The following is an 18,740-nucleotide window of genomic DNA, read 5'->3' as shown; positions in this document are numbered from 1 at the left end:
AGCCCTTGTGAACTTATAGGTCTATTTCATCCAATGTATAGAGCAGGGGTCCTCAAACTATGGCCCAGGGGCCGGATACGGCCCTCCAGGGTCATTTACCCGGCCCACGTTCAGGGTCAACCTAAGTCTGAAACGACTTGAAAGCACACAACAACAACAACAACAATCCTATCTCATCAGCCAAAAGCAGTCCCACACATCCCATTAAAAACTCCACATTTCCTGTTTTGAACTGGAATATATGGCAGTGTGGACTCAGATAACACAGTCCAAAGCAGACAGTGTGGGATTTTCAGCCTTGATATTCTGGGTTATATGGTTGTGTGGAAGGGCCCAAGGACACTTGGAACACTTCACATTATATGAGGATAATGCCCAATTCCTAAATTTCGGAATACAGTCAAAATTATTAGCAGCCCATGCCTTCAATCAGTGACATGCATAGTCTGTGAAAGTGAGAGTTTTATACATGCAGGTATGCTTGCAATGCACTGAACATCATGCGGCAAAGAATGCAGAAGAGGCCACAGTGGGTAAGAATGGAAAACTTTACTCACAACAGAGACCAACCAATTCAACAAACCCACATCTCCAGTGAACACAATGTGGGAAAAGTCAAGTTTTGGGACTACCAAGTCCTAGACTGGGGTTGAAATCCCCACTTAGCCATCGAAACCAAATGAGTCACACACTCTCAGCCTCAGAGAAAGGCAAAGGTGACCCTTTGCGTCCCTCCAAGGAGATAAAGTGGAATATAAGGAAAGTGTATTGTTGTTACTCTCCTCTGAAGAAGGATGCATCCACACTGGGTTCTGCTTTCTGGGCTGTCTGGCCATGTTCCAGAAGCATCCTCTCCTGACATTTCACCTGCATCTATGGCAGGCATTTTCAGAGGTTGTGAGGTCTGTTGAAAACTAAGAAACTATATCTCTGTAGAATGCATCCAAACTGGGTTGTTGTGTGCTTTCCGGGCTGTCTGGCCATGTTCCAGAAGCATTCTCTCCTGACATTTCGCCTGCATCTATGGCAGGCATCCTCAGAGGTTGTGAGGTCTGTTGGAAACTAGGAAAATTGCGTTTATATATCTGTGGAATGTCCAGGGTGGGACAAAGGACTCGCCACATTTTCCTCGTTTCCTTATTTCCAACAGACCTCACAACCTCTGAGGATGCCTGCCACAGATGCAGGCGAAATGTCAGGAGAGAATGCTTCTGGAACATGGCCAGACAGCCCAGAAAACACACAACAACCCAGTGATTCCGGCCTCGTTTCCTCATTTCCAACAGACCTCACAACCTCCGAGGATGCCTGCCATAGATGCAGGCGAAATGTCAGGAGAGAATGCTTCTGGAACATGGCCAGTCAGCCCAGAAAACACACAACAACCCGGTGATTCCGGCCATGAAAGCCTTTGACAAAACATTGCATCCACACTGTTGAGTTAATGTGCTTTTCCTTATATTTCTCCTGTAAGGTGACTTGGGCCCCAATTTGGCAGTGTAACCTCATATAATGCAGTTCAAAGGATATAATGTAGATTATCTGTTTTGATCATGTGTAGAAGACATCTAATTCTGCAAATCTCATGGTCATAAGATTTACATCTAATCTGAGAACATGTCATTATCTTCTCACTTTTACAACTACCGTTTACATTGTAGAATGAATGCAATTTGACTCCACTATAATGAATTTCTAATGCCAGGGCTCAATGTTATGGAATCATGGGAGTTGTGGTTCATGGAAGTATCAGCACTCTTTGGCAGAGGCAGCTGAATAATAATAATAATTATTATTATTATTATTATTATTATTATTTATTTGTAGACCTGGATTGTTGTAGGTTTTTCAGGCTATATGGCCATGTTCTAGAAGCATTCTCTCCTGATGTTTCACCTGCATCTATGGCAAGCATCCTGAGAGGTAGTGAGATCCTATCTCTCCGAAGGGATTAGGGCGGTTTCCAACACTTATCGCAAACATTCAATGCCTACAAAGAACATATAAACAAATTACATCAATGGGTTGTTTTTCGTGTTGTATACCATGTTCCAGAAGCATTCTCTCCTAACATTTCACCCACATCTATGGCAGGCATTCAATGGATTTCAATGGCTTCTCTATGTATTCAATTTCACAGAGAAGCCATTGGACATTCCACAGATATATAAATCCAATATTCCTATTTTCCAACAAACCCCTCAAACTCTGAGGATGCCTGCCATACATGTGGGAAAGGATAGAAAGAGGGAGGGAAGGAGAGCAGGAAAGAGAGAAGGAGAGAAGGAAGGATGGAAGCAAAAAGCTAAGGAAGAAAAGAAAGAGGAAGGAAAAGAAAAGGGGGAATGAAAGAAAGAGGTAGAGAAGGAAGGAAGGAGAGAAAGAAAGAAGGAATGGAAGGAATGAGGGAAAGAAGCAGAGAAACAGGGAGGGAAGGAAAGAAGGAAATACAGAAGGAAGGAAGGAAGCAAAAAGCAAAGGAAGGAAGGAAAGAGGTAGAGAAGGAAGAAAGGAGAGAAAGAGGTAGAGAAGGAAGGAAGGAGAGAGAGAAAGAAGGAAAGGAAGGAATGGGGGAGCGAAGGAAGGAGGGAAAGAAGTAGAGAAAGAGGGAGGGAAGGAGAGAAGGAAAAAGTGTAGGAAGGATGGAAGCAAAACGTGAAGGAAGGAAGGAAATAGGTAGAGAAGGAAGAAAGGAGAGAAAGAGGGAGGGAAGGAAAGACAGAAGGAAGGATGGAAGCAAAAAAGCAAAGGAAGGAAGGAAAGAGGTAGAGAAGGAAGAAAGGAGAGAAAGGTAAGGAAAAGAAAAAGGGGAAGGAAAGAGGAAGAGAAGGAAGGAAGGAGAGAAGGAAAGGAAAAAGAAAAGGAAGGAAAGTGAAGGAAGGAGAAAAAGAAGGAGAGAGGGAAAGAAGGAGAGAAAGTGGGAGGAAAGGAAAGAAGGAAAGAGAGAAGGAAGGGTGGAAGCAAAAAGCAAAGGAAGGAAGGAAAGAGGTAGAGAAGGAAGAAAGGAGAGAAAGGGAAGGAAAAGAAAAAGGGGATGGAAAGAAGAAGAGAAGGAAGGAAGGAGAGAAGGAAAGGAAAAGGAAAGGAAGGAAAGTCAACAAAGGCAAAGGAAGTGAAGGAAGGAGGGAAAGAAGGAGAGAGGGAAAGAAGGAGAGAAAGTGGGAGGAAAGGAAAGAAGGAAAAAGAGAAGGAAGGGTGGAAGCAAAAAGCAAAGGAAGGAAGGAAAGAGGTAGAGAAGGAAGAAAGGAGAAAAAGGGAAGGAAAAGAAAAAGGAATGAAAGGGGTAGAGAAGGAAGGAGAGAAGGAAAGAAGAAAAGGGAAGGAAGGAAAAAGGAGGCGAAGGAAGGAGGGAAAGAAGGGAAAAAAGAGGGGGGGAAGCTTGGTCACAACAAGTCTGGTGTGGCGATACAGCTAGTATACTATAAAGACCTGGTAAAACTACAAACTCCATAATTCCATAATATTGAGCCAAGGCAATGAATGCATTCATTCTATGGTGCAGATGCACCCGAATTGAGTCTAGCCATGGGATAGTCTCACCCGACTTGGAAGGCATGCAAGAACAACAACAAGCAATAGGTTTCTGTTTGGTGCAGCATTCTTTGGCAAAGACATATTGTTTGCCAGAGTGTAGATAGACAGATGCATCCCTGCTTTCAGAAAACCACTTTCCCCAAAACGAAGCAACCGCATTCAAAGTCACCCCTTCGCTTCTAAAACCAAGTTTTGAATCCGAACCCGGTTTACCTACCGCTTTTTCCCTTCCTCAAGGGTTTACTTTAAGCTTGGGAAAGAGATGGGAAGAGAATGCTCTTGTTTGGGATTCAAATGCCATCTACATCCACATTAAAGTGTTTGTTTTCCACTTCTCCGACCATCAAAACTGGGCAGAAGCGAATTTAGTCCAGAAGAAGAACGTGTGAGCAGAAGATGCATCTACACTGCAGTTTAACACCGCTTTAACAGTCGTCGCTCAATGCTATGGAATGGTGGGATTTGTAATTTGGTGGGGAACTAGCAAAAAAAGCAATAGAGACTTTGTAAAATGGCAAATCTCTTGAGCCATGGTAATTAAAGCGGTATCAAACTGCATCATTCCAAAGTGGAGATGCCCCCCAGATATGCTTATCTCCTAGTATGAAATATAGAACATAAACATATATAACATAAACTTATATATACATTATATACTATATATTATGTACAATCGATTCCTTTCCGACCAAAGGCGGGCTTGGCAAGATTTGAAGCTGAGAGAGTGTGACTTGCAGAGACTAGAAGAGCACAAGAAATTACCCAAGATTTAGTCTGGTAACGTGTGAAATGTAACGCAAAGTAACGCCCGTTAGTTCATAAGAAAAGCAAGAAAAGCGACTTATCCCAGATTCATTTCCAGGCGAAGAAAATTACTAGAAACCGGGACTCCTTCCCGACAGGACACTTACACACTGTTTTTCAACAAAGCTACTACTAGTAGTCTTAATAATACTGTAATAATATCCTATTGATTTAAAACATTTTTCAGGTAATAGATTTAAAACATTTTACTAAAACTGTAGTAGTACTTTTGTACTATTACTATAGTTTTACTATTCTACTACTATAGAATAGCCATATTTTTGTACTACTACTACAGTTTAAAACATATTGATTTAAAACATTTTCAGGTAATAGATTTAAAACAGTTTACTAAAACTGTACTTTTGTACTACTTTTGTGCTATTACTATACTATTCTACTACTATAGAATAGTAAAACTATAGTAATATTTTGTACTACTACTATAGTTTAAAACATAGTGATTTAAAACATTTTCAAGTAATAGATTTAAAACATTTTACTAAAACTATAGTAATAGTAGTACCTTTATAGTAGTACTATAGTAAAACTTTGGTAGTAGTTCAGAAACTATAGTAGTAGTATAGTACTGTAGTAAAACTGTAGTAGTAGCATAGTAAAACTATAGTAGTAGTACAATAGTACTACTATTATAGTTTTAGTGAAATGTTTTAAATCAATATGATTTAAACTACATTAGTAGTACAAAAATATAGTAGTACAATACTATAGTAAAAATATTGTAGTAGTAGTTCTTTTGATACAGAATGTTTTGGTTTTGTTAGTTTTTAATTATTTGTTGTAGTAGCAGTACTAATGATAATATCATATTGACATATAACATTTTCATACAACACTATCATTGATATTAGTGTTTATATTGTTGTTGTTGTTGTTACCAGCAGCTCTGTTGAGACAGAATGTATGAGTTTTGGTTTCTAATGATACATAGCAGTAGGAGTAATTGACTTAAAACATTGTGACAAAACTATATTATGATTGTATTGTGGAAGGCTTTCATGGCTGGAATCACTGGGTTGTTGTAGGTTTTTTCGGGCTATATGGCCATGTTCTAGAGGCATTCTCTCCTGACATTTCGCCTGCATCTATGGCAATCATCCTCACTACCTCTGAGGATGCTTGCCATAGATGCAGGCGAAACGTCAGGAGAGAATGCCTCTAGAACATGACCATATAGCCCGAAAAATCTACAACAACCTATATTATGATTGTTATTGCGAAGGTCTATGTCTTTTCTGGGAGACTTTTTAAACAATCTTTTCTTTACATAAAATGTATTATTTTAATAATAATGTAATATAATAATTTATTTTAGATCATACTATTAAACTAAAGTTAAAATGTTATAATAGACTGACTTTATTTTAACCTCATGCACATATAATTAATTCATTTTATAGGTGTTTGTTTGTTTACTGGCGGAACATGCATTTATCACCCCATTGTTTTTGTATTATTTTATTATGTTTAAAAAATATTTTATATCATTTTATCTTAAAATATTGAAACATCCCAGCTTATTTGAACCATTATTCTTAAACTATTGTAATGCATCAACTAATTTGATGACATATTAAAGAGGGTATTTCTTAATATTAACTTATTTTAATAGACCAAATTATAATATTGGTTGGGTATTGTAATATTATAATACATTGACTTATTTTAACCTCATGCACGTATAATACATTGATTTTATAGGAGTATCTTAGGGCCCTTCCACACGGCCCTACATCCAGGAATATCAAGGCAGAAAATCACACAATATCTGCTTTGAACAGGATTATCTGAATCCACATTCAGATAATTTGGGATTTTCTGCCTTGATATTCTGGAATATAGGGCTGTGTGGAAGGGCCCTTTGTGTTTTACCAATTTATTACATTTTAATAACATATTAAGATATTGCAACATACCAATTGATTTTATATTTTATTAGCAGGCTACTCCTTATATCATCTGAAATTAAAATATTGTAATACACCCATTTATTTTAACTCCATGCACATATAATAAAGGAATGATGCCACAAATAATGGGATGTCCCAACTTATTTTCTATCATATTAAGCATTGAAAAGTTTGCCATCTTTTGATGTAATCTGCCCTGAGTCCCCTTGGGGAGAGAGTGAAGAATATAACTAAAGATTATTATTATTATTATTATTATTATTATTACTACTACTACTACTACTAGCTGTACCCGCCATCGGTTGTTGTGGCCGACCTTCCCTCTCTCTTTCTCTCCTTCTTTTCTTCCATCCTTAGCTCCCTATTTCCTTCCTTTCCTTTTTTTTTCTTTCCGTCTCTCCTTCCTTCCTTCTCTACCTCTTTTCTTCCCCTTTTTTCTCTTCCTTCCCTTTCTCTCCTTTCTTCCTTCTCTACCTCTTCCTTCGCTTTTTTGCTTCCATCCTTCCTTTCCCCTGGCTTACTCTCCTTCTTTCCCTCCATCCTTAGCTCCCTCTTTCCTTCCTTTGTTTTCTTCTCTCCTTCCTTCTCTACCCCTTTCCTTCCCCTTTTTTTCTTTTCCTTCCCTTTCTCTCCTTTCTTCCTTCTCTACCTCTTTCCTTCCTTCGCTTTTTGCTTCCATTCTTCCTTCTGTCTTTTCTTCCCTCCCTCTTTCTCTCTATTCTTCCTTCTCTATCTCTTTCCTTCCATCCTTCCTTCCTTCTGTCTTTCCTTCCTCCCTCTTTCTCTCCTTTCTTCCCTTCTCTACCTCTTCCTTCGCTTTTTGCTTCCATCCTTCCTTCTCTTTAATTCCCTCTCGCTTACTCTCCTTCTTTCCCTCCTTCCTTCGCTCCCTCTTTCCTTCCTTTCCTTTTTATCTTTCCTTCTCTCCTTCCTTCCTTCTCTACTTCTTTCCTTCCCCTTTTTTCTTTTCCTTCCCTTTCTCTCCTTCTTTCTCTATCTCTTTCCTTCCTTCGCTTTTTGCTTCCATCCTTCTGTCTTTCCTTCCCTTCCTCTCCTTTCTTCCTTCTCTACCTCTTTCCTTCCTTTGCTCTTTGCTTCCATCCTTCCTTCTGTCTTTCCTTCCCTCCCTCTTTCTCTCCTTTCTTCCTTCTCTACTTCTTTTCTTCCTTCACTCTTTGCTTCCATCCTTCCTTCTGTCTTTCCTTCTTTCCTTCCCTCCCTCTTTCTCCCCTTTCTTCCTTCTCTACCTCTTCCTTCGCTTTTGCTTCCATCCTTCCTTCTCTCTTTAATTCCATCTCGCTTACTCCTCTTTACCTCCTTCCTTCGCTCCCTCTTTCCTTCCTTTCCTTTTCTTTCTTCTCTCCTTCCTTCCTTCCTTCCTTCCATCTCTACTACCATGTTTTCTGTTTATCCCGGATTATATGTCAGCGCGAACCCATATAATCCGGTTTAAAGCAGGAAACCTGGGATCAGATCCTGGGACATCGCGCCTATCTGGAGGGGCCCAAAGTTTGTTTCCAAATGAAACTTTCCAAAAATGTACACGTGTATATTAAATATAGATATGTCATCCCAAGCAGATTGATCCCAATAATAATAATAATAATAATAATAATTTGATAGTTTAATTATTCCATTTTCGAAGTAGATTTTGTGATTGAGCAAGAGGCTTCATACACACAACATACACACAAACACACACACACACAGACATATATATATATATAATATAAATCCGGTTCAAGCATATACATATATATATATATATATATAAGCTTGAAATCCAGTTCAAGCACACACACGCGCACACGCGCACACACACATATATAATATAAATCCGGTTCAAGCATATATATATATGGATTTCAAGCATATATATATATATATATATATATGCGCTTGCAATCCATATATATATATGCTTGAACCGGATTTTTATATATATATATATATATATATATATATATATATGCTTGAAACCCAGTTCAAGCATATATATATATGGATTTCAAGCATATATATATATATATATATATATATATATCTCACACACACACATATAATATAAATTATATATTATATGTGTGTGTGTTTTGAACTGGATTTATATTATATATATAGAGAGAGAGAGAGAGAGTCTCTTCTGCTGTGGGTTGTTGTAGGTTTTTTCGGGCTATATGGCCATGTTTTAGAGGCATTTTCTCCTGCTGTGTTTCTTTCTAATTGTCTGTATGTCTGTCTAATTATCTATCTATCTATCTATCTATCTAATTGCCGTTCTGAGTCCCTCCACGGAGGTAGAGGATATAAAACGGGATATAAAAGTTCGAAATAAATACAACGCAAACACACATATATGCACATATTCACAAAAATATACACACAAAAAACACATATAATAACACACACACATATTATTAATATAGCAATAACAATCATAAAAATAACAGTAATAATTTTGTTTATATCTTTTAAAAAAGAGAGAAAAAAACTGAAAATATATGGATAGAAACACAACAACAATAAATAACAACTAAACCAAAACTGTTTGGGGAAAAATAGACTGTAGAAGACACAATGAACCCAATGTGGTTTAATTTAACCCTGTGGCAAATCCCATAACTTCATTGGCTTCACTCTTGTTGAGACTAGGAGTCGTATTTAGGCTTGAGATGATGAAATATAATATAATATATATCAGGATAGAACACAACAACAACAAAAACACATATATAATAATACGCATATATTATTATAGCAATAACAAAAATAACAGTAATAATTTTGTTTATATGTTTTAAAAAAGAGAGAAAGAAAACTGAAAATATAAGGATAGAACACAACAACAATTAACAACAACTAAACCAAAACTGTTTGGAGAAAAAGAATAGACTAAGCTCAAGCCTCTTTGGAAACCTCTCTTGTTTCCATGTGTATCTGATTACATTCCATTCCTTTTGAGAAAGAACCCAGAGGGAAAATATATCCGAAACTTACCCAAACCGATTTAAAATTCCCTTAGAGCCGAAGAAAAGCAGTTACGCGGGTGCGTCTACAATGCAGACTGAATGCAGTTTGGCCTCGCTTTAACTGCCTTGGCTCAGTCCTATGGGATCATGGGATTTGCGGGTTGTTGAGGCCCAGCCCCCTTTTATAGGGGAGGGTTTGTAAAACTACAACTCCCAAGATTCCATAGTATTGAGCCCTGGCAGTTGAGGTGGGATCAAGCCGCATTCATTGCACAATGTAGAGGAAAATCTCGCCACTGATATGATTCCTCCCTAAGCCATTAAGGTACTGGGTTGCACATTATGGTATTATTCCTTATTCACTGTGTATCAATAGTTTGTATCAATATCACCTCACTACCTCTGAGGATGCTTGCCATAGATGCAGGCGAAACGTCAGGAGAGAATGCCTCTAGACCATGGCCATATAGCCCGACAAAACCTACAACAACCCAGGGATTCCGGCCATGAAAGCCTTCGACAATATATCACTAGTTTACTAAATAATATACTTTCAAAGGGAGACTTTTTTCCACCAAGGCTCTCTTCCCTTCTCCTATTGTTTTCAGTCCACAAAGAAGAGAATCGAAGGGAGAAGAAGGAGCTCCAACTTATGCCGAAGTTGGTGGCCTCCATCCAAAGCAAGCAAAAAGTCCGCTCAAATCACAGATTCCCAGCCCGATTTCCTCGCAAAATCGTCGCTTTGACGAGTTACCAGTCCCAGGGTCTACTGAAAAGTAGACTCATTGAAGCCACGAGGGAAAAATTGAGAGATTTGATGGTTTGGATGCAAAACTGGATCCAGATCAACAGGCGTCGGGTGGAAATTTTAGTTGGGGCGCAAAAGGAAGAAGGAGAAACACTTTGGAGAAGAGAAATAGATAGATAGATAGATAGATAGATAGATAGATAGAGAGAGAGAGAGAGAGAGAGAGAGAGATGATAGATGAGAGAGAGAGAGAGAGAGATAATAGATATAGATAGATAATAAGATGGACAGACAGATAATTACATAAATATTTCGATAGACATACAGACAGGCCCGTAGCCAGGATTTCGTTTCGGGGGGGGGGGGGCTAAAAAATTTTCAGGGGGTTTTTCGGGGGGGGGGGCTGAGTTTCGGGGGGGGCTGAGTCTGAGTGAAAGAGGGTCTAGCCTAGCAAACCTTTTGTATCATTACCCCAATACCCCCATACATATGGGATATATTGAGAATGGTGATCAAATCATGATATTAATAAACATAACAGTTTTAATAATGCACCAGTAAGGCCTTTTCACGAATCACCATGAGAATTTCGGGGGGGGCTGAAGCCCCCCGAGCCCCCCCCCCCCCCCCCCCCGGCTACATGCCTGCATACAGACAATTAGAAAGAAAATTAGATAGACAGGCACACAAACAGATAGATAGATAGATAGATAGATAGATAGATAGATAGATAGATAGATAAGATAGATAAGATAGATAGATAGATAGATAAGATAGACGGACAGACAGGTAATTACATAAATATTTCGATTTCGATAGACAGACATACAGACAATTAGAAAGAGAATTAGACACACAAACAATTAGATATAGATAGATAGATAGATAGATAGATAGATAGATAGATAGATGGAAAGATAGATAGATAGATGGAAAGATAGATGAAAAGATAGATGGAAAGATAGATAGATAGATAATTAGATAGAAAGATAGACGGACAGATATATAATTACATAAATATTTAGATAGAAAATTAGACAGACATACAGGCAATTAGAAAGAAAAATAGACACACAAACAATTAGAGATAGATAGATAGATGGAAAAATAGATAGAAAGAAAGATAGATAATTAGATAGAAAGATAGACAGACAGACATATAATTACATCAATATTTAGACAGATAATTAGACAGACATACAGATAATCAGAAAGAAAATTAGACACACACACAAACAATTAGATATATGGATAGATAGATAGATAGATAGATAGATAGATAGGAAGATAATTAGATAGATAGAAAGATAGACGGACAGACAGATAATTACATAAATATTTAGATAGATAATTAGGTAGAAAGGCAGGCAGACAGAGAAATAGATAATTAGATAGACGGACAGACAATAAGATAGATAGCTAGATAATTAGATAGATACATAGATAAATACATAGATACATAATTAGATATATAGACAAACAATCAGATAGATAGATAGATAGATAGATAGATACAGATAGATAGATAGATAGATAGATAGATAGATACAGATAGATAGATAGATAGATGATAGACAATTACACATACACACAGACAATTTGATAAATAATTAGATAGATAATTGAATAGACAGACAGACGATTACACAGATAGATAGGTAGATGATAGATAGATAGATAGATAGATAGATAGATAGATAGACAGTCTTTCTATCCAATCAAGATAGATAAAATATGGAAAATGTTGAAAAAAGTTAACAACAGTCTCCAGGAATTCACATCTGTCGAAGGCCCCTTCTAAACTACCATATAATCCAAATTTTCAAATTATGTAACCCACATTATATGCTTTGAACTGGATTATATGAGTCCACACTGCTCAAAGCGGATAATCTGGATTTTATATGGCAGTGGAGAAGGGGCCTCGATTTAACCAAGTTGATTTTCCTTCCACCTAAAACAAGACAGATCCTTCGATGGAAGAGAAATCAAACTCAGCGGACTTTCCTTCTTTCCAAGAAAAATTAAACCGACACGATTTTTTTTGTACAAACTGAAAGTCGGTTGATTTTCCTCCTCTTTAAGGGAGGAAAACCTCTCCAACTAGTTTTCCTTCTCCCGAAAAGAGAAGTAAAAAAACCACAATGATTTTCCTTTAAGGAAAAACAAACCAACCTTGTTTTCTTTCTGTCCAAGAACTGAAATGTAATGAATTTCCCTTCCCTCCAAGAACAGCGAAACCCACCCGGTTTGGGCTCCTTCTACATACACAGCTGTACAAAACCCACACTGAAGTGGATTATATGACAGTGTGGACTCAGATAATCCGGTCCAAAGCAGATATTGGGGATTATCTGTCTTGATATTGTGAGGAAGGCCCTAAGAGGCAGCCAGGTTAGTTGGTTTCAGTATAGCAACATGGAGGGAAGACTCTGGGATCTCCTTTGAATCTGACTTCCAGTCTTTAGTTTAGCATAACCTTTAAGGCAAGTCTTATTTATTTATTTATTTATTATTATTATTTTACTGACACGAAAACGAAGTATGTCACAGCAAACGAGATATATATGCTGGATTTCGTATCACAAAATTATATTATTATTATTATTATTGTTGTTGTTGTTATTATTATTATTATTATTATTATTATTATTTTCCTGGCACAAAAACACAGTATATCACAGCAAATTAGATATATATGCCGGATTTCGTATCACAAAATCACAAAAATATTATTATTATATTATATTATTGCTGTTGTTGTTATATTATCATTTATCTTATTATAGTATTATTTATTATCTTATTATTATTATTTTACCGACACTAAAACACAGTATGTCACAGCAAACGAGATATATATGCTGGATTTCATATCACAAAATCATCATCATCATTGTGATATTGTTTTTTTGTTGTTATATGATCATTTTATCTTATTATCTTATAGTATTATTTATTATATCATGATTTTACTGACACAAAGAAACAGTATGTCGCAGCAAACGAGATATTTATGCTGGATTTCGTATCACAAAATCACAAAATTATTGTTGTTGTTGTTGTTATATTATCATTTATCTTATTATAGTATTATTATTATTATTATTATTATTATTATTATTATTATTTTCCTGGCACAAAAACGCTGTATGCCACAGCAAACTAGATACATATGCTGGATTTCGTATCACAAAATCACAAAAATATTATTATTATATTATATTATTGCTGTTGTTGTTATATTATCATTTATCTTATTATCTTATTATAGTATTATTATTATTATTTTACTGACACAAAAACACAGTATGTCACAGCAAACGAGATATATATGCTGGATTTCGTATCAAATAATAATAATAATAATAATAATAATAATATTATATTATCATTTTATCTTAATATTATTATTATTATACTGACACAAAAACAGTATGTCACAGCAAACAAGAGATATATGCTGGATTTCGTATCACAAAATTATTATTATTATTATATTATATTATATTATATTACTTTGTTATATTATCATTTTATCTTATTATAGTATATTATTATTATTATTATTATTATTATTATTATTTTACTGACACAAAATACAGTATGTCAGAGCAAACGAGATATAGAAGCTGGATTTCGTATCACAAAATTATTATTATTATATTATTATATTGTTGTTGTATTATCATTTTATATTATTATTATTACTATTATTATACTGACACAAAAACAGTATGTCACAGCAAACAAGATATAGAAGCTGGATTTCGTATCACAAAATTATGATTATCTTATTATATTATTATCTTATTATATTGTTGCTATATTATCATTTTATCTCATTATTATTACTATTATTATAGTGACACAAAAACAGTATGTCACAGCAAACGAGATATATATATGCTGGATTTTATATCACAAAATCACAAAATTATTATTATTATTACTATATTTTATTATGTTATTATATTGTTGTTATATTATCATTTTATCTTATCTTATTATTATTATTATTGTGACACAAAAACAGTATATCACAGCAAACGTGATATATATGCTGGATTTCGTATCCCAAAATAATAATAATAATAATAATAATAATAATAATAATTATTATTATTATTATTATTATATTGTTCTATTATCATTTTATATTATTATTATTATTATTATTATTACTATTATTATACTGACACAAAAACAGTATGTCACAGCAAATGAGATATATATATATGCTGGATTTGATATCACAAAATCACATAATAATAATTATAATAATAATAGTAATAATAATAATAATAATAACATCTTGTTGTGTTTCAAATAATAATAATTTAATTATCACAGCTCCAGGCGTGTTACAACATTGCTCAACACACAAATCACTAATAATAATAATAATAATAATAATAATAATAATAATAATAATAATAATTTAATTTTCACAACTCCAGGCGGGTTACAACATTGCTCAACACACAAATCACTTAAAAACACTCGTGGATTTCCCTCTCGGGTTTGTCTTCTCTCCAGGAAAAGTGAAACACTCCCTGATGTTGTTACTTTCCTTTCAGGAAAGTGAAACCCAACTGGTTTAGAAAAGGCAGACCCACTTCACTTTCCTCCAAAAAAGGAGAGAGAAACTCAACTGTTTTCCTTTATTGATCTCCCAAAGTGTCTTTTTTCTCCCCTTCAGTAGAACAGTTAAGACTATTCTTATGTCCCATTGTCCTTCTCCAAGCAACAATAATGAAACCTTCCTAGAAAGAGTTGAACTCACCTGGCTTCCCTTCCCTTCCAAGAGAAGAGAACCATCCAGAGTCTCCTCCAAGAGTCGCTTTCTTTGGGTTGTTTGGGGGTTTAATTCGGTGCCAGTCCGGAGCCGGGCGTCGTGTGGAAAGTAAAAGGGAGAGGGATTGAGGAAGGGCAGGAGGCCGGCTCCCAGCGCCTCCCTCCCAGCCCTTGGGGAGGAACAAGGCCCCCGCCCACCCAGGAGGAGGAGGAGGAGGAGGAGGAGAGGGGGAAGAAGAGCCCTTGACAGCCCAAGCTGGCTCCCCTCCTTTGCTGGCACAGGCATCCCAGGGGAGCAAAAAGTGGGGGAGAAAGGCTCTCTCTTGCGCCATCCGCCGGCGACAAGCGACCTTCCTGGGGGAAATGGGGAGGGTCCAGACCCCCACACCCATAGGCCCAAAGAGGGGGGTACCCATGCATCCATACCTACCTAGATATAGGTCTATGCACACACATGGTGGTATGGCCATATAGAGGCATGTCGGCATACAGAGATAAAGAGATGCATGGATGGATGGATGGATGGGTAGGTAGATAGATGGATAGGTAGATAGATGGATAGAGAGATAAACAGATAGATAGATGGATGGATGGATGGATGGATGGATGGATGGATGGATGGATGGATGGATAGATAGATAGATAGATAGATAGATAGATAGATAGATAGATAGAGAACCATGCCCATGTACGTGTGTGTGTGTGTGTGTGAGTGTATATGTAGTATTTGTATAGAATCATAAAAACAAAGAGTTGGAAGAGATCTCATGGGCCATCCAGTCCAACCCCCGGCCAAGAAGTAAGTGTGTGTGTGTGTGTATGAATGTGTGTATGAATGTGTGTGTGTGTGTTTTTTTCCCCTGGGATATAGGGCTGTGTGGAAGGGCCCCTGGACAGGTATATACAGATGTATATACATTTTTGGCCTGCATCAATAGGAGCATAGTGTCTAGAGCTAAGGAAGTAATGCTACCCCTCTATTCCGCTTTGGTTAGACTACATCTGGAATATTGTGTCCAATTCTGGGCACCACAATTCAAGAGAGATATTAACAAGCTGGAATGTGTCCAGAGGAGGGCGACTAAAATGATCAAGGGTCTGGAGAACAAGCCCTATGAGGAGCGGCTTAAAGAGCTGGGCATGTTTAGCCTGAGGAAGAGAAGGCTGAGAGGAGACATGATAGCCATGTATAAATATGTGAGAGGAAGCCACAGGGAGGAGGGAGCAAGCTTGTTTTCTGCTTCCTTGGAGACTAGGACGCGGAACAATGGCTTCAAACTACAAGAGAGGAGATTCCATCTGAACATGAGGAAGAACTTCCTGACTGTGAGAGCCGTTCAGCAGTGGAACTCTCTGCCCTGGAGTGTGGTTGAGGCTCCTTCTTTGGAAGCTTTTAAGCAGAGGCTGGATGGCCATTTGTCAGGGGTGATTTGAATGCAATATTCCTGCTTCTTGGCAGGGGGTTGGACTGGATGGCCCATGAGGTCTCTTCCAACTCTTTGATTCTATGATTCTATATACAGATGTATATACAGATGTATATACAGATGTATATATATGTGTGTATCTGTATATCTATACTTGTCCAAGGGCCCTGCCACACAACCCTATATCCCAGAGAGAGAGAGGGAGAGGGAGAGGGAGAGAGAGGGAGGGATACACACACACATATCTGTATATCTGTATATTTATACCTGTCCAGGGGCCCTTCCACTCAGCCCTATATCCCAAAGAGAGAAAGGGGGTGGAGGGAGAGAGAGAAAGGGAGGGAGGGATACACACACACACATCTGTATATCTGTATATCTATACCCATCCAGGGGCCCTTCCACTCAGCCCTATATCCCAGAGAGGGGGGGGGGGGGGGGAGGGAGAGAGAGAAAGGGAGGGAGGGATACACACACACACCTCTGTATATCTGTGTATCTATACCTGTCCAGGGGCCCTTCCACACAGCCCTATATCCCAGAGAGGGGGGGGGGGAGGGATACACACACACACATCTGTATATTTGTGTATCTATACTGTCCAGGGGCCCTTCCACACAGCCCTATACACACATACATGCATACACACGCGCGCACACACACACATACAGATATACAGATATAGATACACAAATATACAGATATATGTGTGTTTGTGTGTGTGTGATATAGGGCTGTGTCAAAGTGCCCCTGGACAGGTATAGATACACAGATATACAGATGTGTGTGTGTATCCCTCCCTCCCTCTCTCTGGGATATAGAGTTGTGTGGAAGGGCCCCTGGACAGGTATAGATTGATGTGTGTGTGCGCAGACACACACACATATATGTCAGTATATCAATATTCTTGTAAGTATGCACCCATAAAACCATGCAATTATGTGTATGCATGTGTATAGTCATGTCCATACATGTCTCTCTTATATAGTTATTCACACATATATAACTATATCCCTGAACATGCTTGTGTGCCCATATATATGTCCATGCATTTGTATATCCATGCATGTATGCACGTATGTGGCCATGAACATTTAGGTAAAGGTTTCCCCTTGACATTTAAGTCCAGTCATGTCCAACTCTGGGGGTTGGTGCTCATCTCCATTTCTAAGCCAAAGAGCCGGTGTTGTCCATAGACATCTCCAAGGTCATATGGCCGGCATGACTGCATGGAGTGCCGTTACCTTCCAGCAGGAGTAGACCTATTGATCTACTCACATTTGCATGTTTTTGAACTACTAGGTTGGCAGAAGCTGGGGCTAACAGCAGGAGCTCATGGCACCCCCCAGATTCAAACCTGCGACCTTTCGATCAGCAAGTTCAGCAGCTCAGCAGTTTAACTCATTGCACCACTGGGAGCTCTGGTGGTGCAGTGTATGTATATGCATATATATCTATGAACATGTATGTATATGCATATATATCCATGCACATGTGTGTGTGTTTGTATACATGTCTAACTATGTATGATATTTTTTGTCACAATATATTTCCATACACATACATGTATGTATATATTTATCCATGCATATGTACAGCCACTTTGAGTCCCCATGATGGGGGAAAGCTGCAATATAAATAAATCTCTCACAATATTAAAAATGTTAAAGAGCGTACGTTTGTCTGTTTGTACCACAAAGACTGTTGCTAGGTGAAGTGGCCCTCTGTGATGTCACTGGGAAAGAAAGGTGACGTGTATGGAGGGAAGGGAGGAAGGGAAGAAGGAAGGAAGGAAGGAAGGAAGGAAGGAAGGAAGGAAGGAAGGAAGGAAGGAAGGAAGGAAGGAAGGAAGGGAAGGGAAGGGAAGGAAGGAAGGAAGGAAGGAAGGAAGACAAAAAAGGAGAGAGGGAAAGAGGGAGGGAGAAAAAGTGGGAAGGAAGGAAGAGAAAGGAAAAGAAAGAATGCATGAAAGCACACAATGCTGGATTATTTATGCTAGTGTGATTATAATGAGAGATGATTGCCTACATATTGTTTCCATGACAAGCTTTGTTGAGAAAAGGGTTCCCTTGACTTTTTCTTTGTGGCTGAGAGAGTGTGACCTGCCCAACATCATCCAGTGGGGTTCATGGCTGAACAAGGCCTTCAAAGTCACACATGTATATACACACACACAGTCATGCACTGATCTAGTGGTGCATACATACATTTGTTGTTGTTCATTCATTCAGTCATTTCCGACTCTTCGTGACCTCATGGACCAGCCCACGCCAGAGCTCCCTGTCAGCCATCACCACCCACAGCTCCTTCAAGGTCAATCCAGTCACTTCAATGATCCATCTTGCTCTTGGTCGGCCCCTCTTCCTTTTTCCTTCCATTTTCCCCAGCATCATTGTCTTCTCCAAGATTTCCTGTCTCCTCATGATGTGGCCAAAGTACTTCATCTTGGCCTCTCATATCCTTCCCTCTAATGAGCAGTCAGGCTTTATTTCCTGGAGGATGGACTGGTTGGATTTTCTGGCAGTCCAAG

At 37.9% G+C, this 18,740-nt stretch overlaps 1 protein-coding gene across 2 annotated transcripts in view; it reads right to left on the bottom strand.

Annotated features, from left to right (window-relative positions):
* The window catches only part of GATA4 (GATA binding protein 4), a 77,594-nt gene extending 62,701 nt beyond the window's left edge, over window positions 1–14,893 (bottom strand). Inside the window, exon 1 of one of the 2 annotated variants that reach the window (XM_060754641.2) lies at window positions 14,773–14,893. The gene's annotated coding sequence lies outside the window, so the exon portion shown is untranslated. Of the gene's footprint in view, window positions 1–9,266; window positions 9,339–14,772 lie in introns of those variants that run through there. The other variant, XM_067462738.1, reaches the window with a different exon arrangement.
* Window positions 14,894–18,740: the final 3,847 nt, after the last annotated feature.

This window comes from Anolis sagrei, chromosome 1 (genome assembly GCF_037176765.1).
Source record: "Anolis sagrei isolate rAnoSag1 chromosome 1, rAnoSag1.mat, whole genome shotgun sequence".
Taxonomy (NCBI): Eukaryota; Metazoa; Chordata; class Lepidosauria; order Squamata; family Dactyloidae; genus Anolis; species Anolis sagrei.
This window is presented reverse-complemented; position numbering and strand designations above follow the sequence as displayed.